Source organism: Prinia subflava, chromosome Z (genome assembly GCF_021018805.1).
Source record: "Prinia subflava isolate CZ2003 ecotype Zambia chromosome Z, Cam_Psub_1.2, whole genome shotgun sequence".
Classification (NCBI taxonomy): Eukaryota; Metazoa; Chordata; class Aves; order Passeriformes; family Cisticolidae; genus Prinia; species Prinia subflava.
The window spans coordinates 57,837,023-57,844,013 of NC_086283.1; positions in this window are offsets into that span (position 1 = coordinate 57,837,023).

The window sequence follows — 6,991 nt, forward strand, 5'->3', positions numbered from 1 at the left end:
GATGAACTGCTTGTCCTCAGTTTTCCCAGGGAACATCCTACAGACTTTCTGCAGTGCATGATGCTGGCTTACAGTTTGCTTCCAGGGAATAAGGAAAACCACTCTGGCAATTCTTGACAGCAGGGACATATCTTTTTGTTTGGTGGGACCTATAGATATGTCGTCTCCAACCTTTTTGATTTGCTATCCCTTCCTTATGTTGCTAAAAAAAGCCCACAGAAGGGTTTACATTAGATCTTCCAGCAACTTTGGGCAAAATAATATTATTTTGGATATGAGCAGTTATGAGAGCCCAGAGGACAGATTACATATTTCCTGCTGGTCTGGTGGGGCAAGAGCCTTCTGGTGTCTCAATCTATTTGTGTTAACCCCTTTCAACATGCTGACTGCCACCAGCAGCAAGCCCATTTGTGCTAAGGAACAGACAGAAAAGACTTGAAGGGGAACTGCCAATATTTTGTCAGCATGACCATCCATTTTGCCATCCTTTAAAGTCTTCAAAAGGCATATGCCAACTTTTCTCCTGTTGTGATTATTGCAATGCCAGAGACTATGACAGTGGCAACATCAGCTACCTGAAAGGCGGTTGTAGCCAGCTGGAGCTTGGCCTCTTCTCCGAGGCAGTGACAGGACAAGCGCACACAGCCTCAAGCTGCACCTGCAGACATTCAGGTTTGGATGGCAGGAAGAATTTCTTCCTCAGAAGGGTTGTCAAGCATTGCAATGGGCTTCCCAGGGCACTGGTGGAGTCACCATCCCTGGAAGTGTTCAAGAAACAACTGGATGTGGCTGTGGTTTAGTTGACAAGTTGGTGATCAGTCAAAGGTTGGACTCAACAATCTTGGAGATCTTTTCCAAACTTAATGATTCTCTGGTTTTCTAATTCTTTGATTCCAGAAGTAGGTTTCTCTGTGTCTGGACTATCAAAACCTAATCCACCGCACCAAGTGCAGTTATTTTCAGCTTGTACAATATCCCTGTGCATGTGGGGTGTGTGCTTAAAAAGAAAACATTCCTCTCTCACTCACTTTGAGCAAGGAATTTGTTTCCATTCCTTGTGCATTCCTACAGAGGCATGAAATCCAAAGTGCACCTGACCCTTTTTTGATTCCAACAATCCATTTTATATTCTGAACTTGCTAATTCATTTAGTCAGTACACTTTCCCTATCACATCCTTTTTGCTCTACTGCTATCAGTGCTGTTCTGTCAAGTGATGAATCTTTCTCTGCTGTCCAGGAAGTCAGAATGAATTCCAGAGACCCAAACAGGGTATTAGTTTGTCATGACTTCAGTAAGCCCTCTTAGCTGCCTGTGGCATTAGGTCTCTTCACCAGATCGAAGCTGTGGTGCTTCAGAATGCTTTCATGAAGGACTGAGGTGAAATGGTGAGAAATATTCTTTTTGCGATGCGCTGTGGCTGTGTCTTTCCACGTTTATGTTTGTATGTGTGCATGGGCAAAGGTGGCACAACAACCCTGGGAATTTTTTGGCATGTGGACATTCTGGTCCTGGACTATCAATTGCCTGCTCATTTTGTCCTGTCTGATTTGAGACTTGCACACAAAATGTCACTTTTTAATTTAAGTAGTAAGTTAGTGCAAGTATTTTCCTTTTGTTTCTTAAATTACCTTTTCAGTAGAATAAAAGTATTACAGACCAAGCAATACAGTCTGAGGAGCACAAAAATAATTTGCAAATGGAATCTCAGATGGGTTGAAGAAACCTGTTAGAAAAGTAGCTGCCTAACTGAATAAACAAAATTAAATCAGAAAAGATTTTGGCTTGCATGTTGGGTTGGGCCTTAATGACAGATTCTCCACACAGAGAGTTAAGTTGAACTCTGGTTGTTTTCATTTTGGCAGATATTGGCCTATTTCCGTTCTTTCCCAGCCACTTTTAAGCCACTGAATTCCTCCCGCACCTTGGCTTCCCACTCCAGCTGCTGGTGATGGGAGCAGTAGGGAGGGATAGCACAGCTGCATGAGCTGCAGGGCCACATGTGCCAGGAAAAGGCCAGACAGCAGTGCTGGGGAACTGCAGCCCTGCTCCGGGCTGCTGCATGTTTGTACACACATGGCAGACATAGGAGTGAGGTTTAGCTGGAACAATGAACCAAGAAGCAAATATTACTGTATGCCATCTCTCAAACCATTGATTGCTATCTCAGCTGGGTGCTCATACCAAGCTTTCCTTTTACCTTATCTCATAAAAAGCACCAAGCTTGCTTGGCACGTGGGATTTTGACATGGAAAATTTTACGTCTGTGGGAATAGAAATTCAGCATGCAAACCCCCTCATAGATCTGCTCTGCAGCAAGGAGCTGACACTGTTAATCCCCCTGGAACACATGTGGTGTACTAAATTTTTACGGTTGATGTTGGTGTTTGGTGTGACAGCTAGCATTGATGAGTGAAAATAGAGCACTAGTGATGAAAAAAGTGGCTGGGGAAACCACGGTAACCTACTCCTCACACACAAAATCTGTCGTGACGGGACTGTCCGTGCGTGAGGCACAGCGCCGGGGCATGTAGAAGAATTTTTAGAAGAGCGAGGTCATGATTTATTGATAGGGGGTTTGAACAATCCCTGCTACCAGGGAACAGTATGAGAGTCTGTACTGTTCCTGTGCTGGTCTTGTAAACCTTGAATTAGTAAGAAAGTAGCAATTGTAATAATTTAGTGTGCCTTTGCACGGATGCTTCCTCACGGATGCTGAATACGTGTAACAACTTGCTAGGCCTTCTCATGGATGTAGAAAACAGAATGCTATTCATAAGGTAGAACAAAAGGTAAACTAGATGCCAAAAAACATGGACCAATGAACAATCATTTAATGTATATGTATATGTACTTTTAGCCAATCACCAACTGTTTAGCTGTGCTTGCTTTCCTCTCTGTAACCTGATAAAAGGAGTATACCAGGAATAAACAGCAGAGATCAAAGCTAATCATATTGATGCCTGTTTGAAAGGATGCTCTGCTCCTTTCTCGCAACAGGGGCACTGTTGCCATGAGGTTTTTTCCTGTATGTCAAGTGCTCATATTGAAAGAGCATGTGCAGCTTCTCTCACGCTTGTTAATGTAAACACTGGCTATGTTTAGCTAACTGTCTCCCATTGTTTACATATTACTAGATGGGAGGAGAAAGGTGATGGACAGTTTGACCAGTGGTGATTAGGAGGTGGGAAATGTCCTCCAATGGATGGACATTATAGAAGATGTATATAAGTTACTTTGTAAATAAACTGCAGGGGTTCCTGCCTCCTGCTTGGATCTGCTCACAACCCAGAAAATGTCTCCTGAGTCCCTCTCTTATCGTCAGGATCAGCTGCAGCAGGGGCACTGCACAGCTTCAGCGCGGGCTGACGAGGAAGGCAATCTTCCCATGGAGTGCAGGATTTCGGGGTTCTGATTGCCGCTCCTGCGCTGGGCTGCCAGCGCACAAAGCCTCCTCGAGCACCGGTGCCTCCTCCCCAGGCTTCCTGCAGTGCCTTTGCTGACTGGGTGCAGTCAGCCAGGCTGGAGGCAGGCTCAGCTGGTGTTACAAAGCAATCCTGTCCAAAAGAAAGAAAAAAGACAAAGGCCAAAGCAGAAAGGAAGTATTAGTTCCCAGGCTGAGTTCCTCACAGGTGGAGGCAGGATTCCTCTGGTTCCCAGAAGGATGCAGAAACAGGACACAGGGACACTATGTGCCCCTTCACCTGCATCTCCAGGACCTTGCTATTGCAGGCCAAAGTAGCACAAATTGTCTTCAGCCTTTTATCCAGGTGTCTTCGGCTTGTTGGGATTTTTCCTGTGACAACAGCCAGGGAATGCTGCTTGCTGTCAAAGGGCTTTGTTCCTTCCAGGAAGCTCCGAAGACTCACTTGGGTTCCTCCTTTCTAAAACATGGCCTGGTTAATTGCCAAAAAAATGAGCAGTGTAAGCCATTCCTCGGCACATGCCAATCCCTCCAAGACATTCTGATTCCAGTGGGGTTCAGGCCCAAGGGTTGTTCTCAAGAGCACAAAAGTTCTCGGTTTCAGCAGCAAGACAAGAGCAGGCAGCTTGGCAGGCCTCTGCCATCTCAAGCACTCACTTGCCTTCCAAATTCCTCTGCTTCCTCTAGCCATGGGCGTAAGTCCTGTTCTTGACCTGCTGTCTTCTCCTGTTCCCCGTGAGACTGGCACCTGTCTGCTCCTTCCCGTGGCACGTTGTGGGGAGGTATGGAATGAAATGACAGAGGAGAATTTCACAGAACCTGCACTTGGTATCGTTTGCCCCGTTTGGTGCTTGCAACTATCCGCAGCAGACATGGACTTTGCAGTTGTGTGAGCTATGTGCTCCAGAAAAGACAAGACTAAGTTAGCTCAGGAAAACCAGGATCAATTCACTCAGCTCCTGCAAGCCAGAAATGAGAGTGCAGCAAATGACTGAAAAATGCAGTGCTATGCAGCACGTCGTATCCACCATGGGCAGGATAGAGATTTCCAACCCACATGCATGGAGGAATCTGACTTTGCAGGTTTCCCCCAAGCCAAAGGCAGTGGGTTTTGGCAAAGGCACTGGGACCTTAGTGTTGGACAGAGAACATTTTCAAGAGAAGGGCTGACTTGGGAGCTGAGGGAAGCAGAGAGAATGGGCAAATGTGCCCATGGATGCATCCACACTGTGAAGGTCTCTCCAAGGGCAGTCCCTACCATGGACAGAACATGGGCACTGCTCCCTGCAGAGGACATGTCCCTGCCATATTGACCACACAAACGCTGTTCAGTGTCATACAAACACATATGGGTGGTTTGTTGCTCAGCTTTTTTTCCCCACTAAGGTATCCTTCTTCCTTCAGCACGCCTTACAGTGTGCTAGTTGGTGTTAGCCATGCAGTGAATGGATAGGAATGACAGGCATTCCAATTTAGGGAACTTTCCAGGATATTATTAAAGCACAGTTTCCCTTTGAGAATTTAAGCAAGTGTTCTTGAATTTAGTCAGAAGCAGTGGTGGCCAAAGGGCACGTTTTCTTGGGTTTCCTCACATCCCGGTTCTTTTTCAGTGTTCAGCTTGGTATACAGGGGGTATGGGCTCGGTGTCTGTTTTGTGTTACTTTTGATCCTCTGTCACCGCGAGCCTAGCTAGATAAGGACACTCAGGAGACAGAGGTCTGGGTTCAAACAGAGCAGCAGGCAGGAGAGCCCACCCTTAGTTTATTCTTCCTATTACATACCTCTCACAAGGTGACCATGGATTGGAGGGTGGTTATTCCACCTCTCACCCACATTGGTCAAGGAGGCTGTCATTCAGCCTCCCCTTCTCTTGGAGAAGGAATCCATAACAAGGGCAGTATTTACAAAACACGATCTTGTGTTTACATTTACGAGTGTGAGAAGCTGCACACTTCCACTTTAATATGTACGCTCAGCAAATTAGGAAATCTCAGGGCAACAATCCTCTGAGCTATGGGTGATGGACTGCAAGGGGGTTTTGTGCTCCTTTGGGACAGAGGAGAACTTTCTGGGCTTTCTTTTGCATCAGAGGAGGTTGGGTTGCTATGCATAAGTTCACAGAGCAACCCATAGAAGCTGCTATTGTGATGTCAGTGGAGGGCTGCCACATCACAGTGCTGTCAAGACGAGGTTGCCCTGGTGCATGCAAGGCATCAGCGCCCAGAGCAGCTCTTGGCGTGCTCGTTGCAGGAGGATTGCCTTGACGGAGCTGTTCTCAGGCAACAGTTTGTGCCCTGACAAGGGAGTCTGTTTCTTTTGCCTGCTGTTGCACAAGTCTGTGGACTTGTGTAGGCATTGTTTTTTTTTTCCCCTGCGGTTGTAGGGTGTACGGACACGTGCCGGTGTCCTTTTTTATTTTCGTTGTTTTTTGAACAGTCTGGGGACTTGGGAAGGTGTCTTTTGTTTTCACCTCTTTCTTGGACAGTCCGTGGATTACAACGGGTGTCCTTTTGTGTCCCTTTTTCCTTGCGCAGTCTGGGGACTTGTGCAAGTGGTTTTTTTTTTCCGTTTTTGTTTTCTGACCCACGGACTGGAGCAGCCCTGCTGAAACGATGGAGCGAGTCCGTAGAGCAGTCAGCAGGGCTTTTTCATCAGTGTCATCCCGCAGATTTTTGAATGGTCTGAGACGTAAGTCGAAGTTTATCCCTTGGGGCAGCACATTGAGAGCAAAGTGCCATAAAGGTGCCATTGTGTTGGTAGAGCTTCTGCCAACAGCTTCGGCTAAAAAGAGGGTGTCTCTTGCCCAGCAGGCTGTGGACAACTTCCAAAATTCAGGCTAGGAGAGCTTTGCAGGTGTCCTTCTAAAAACTGTGCGGTTCTCTCCAGAACTGAGGGAAAGCAGCTTTTTTCTGTGCTCCATCCTTAAAGGATGCGCCTGTTGAACTGGACCCTCTCTGTGTGCTACAAGAGCCATTGGCTTTGGGCTGAAGGGCCGAGTGCCAAGCCGTCTTGTGTGTGCGCCTGAAACCCACAGCTGGGCTTGTGCTGTGTCTGAACAGAACTGCAAGCACTAAGAGGCATTTGGAGAAAGCTTTTGTGGGGAATTGTTCACAGCAACCACAAGGGACATGCTGCATGCATTTTACAAAAAGAAAATTAAAGCCCAGGAAAGAGAGGAGAAACAAGCCACTTTAGCTGTAGCGTGGACAATGAGCTACAATGTAGGCCCTGAGTGCTGAGGAACAATTTGCATTTTCCCGGCCAAATTTCTTAACAGAAACTTGGCCGGCAAGAGGTTGACACAGCCTAGGGTATTGGCCTGCAGTCTTGCTTGCTGTGCTAAAGAAGTGTTGCTCTGGGAGGGATGCTGTGAAAGGAAAATGCCCTCTGCTTGGGTGATCTTATTCTGTGGGCTTCCTCAGCACAGACAGTTTTGTAACATCACCTGGTTCATTTTCCCTTCCACCTGCAGGTCGCCTCAGAGGTGGAAGGAGTCAAGGCCGTGGTTCGGTGAGTGGGATGGGCACCCTTGACATTCCTGGTGTCTGAGGATTGTGGAGCAAGCTGT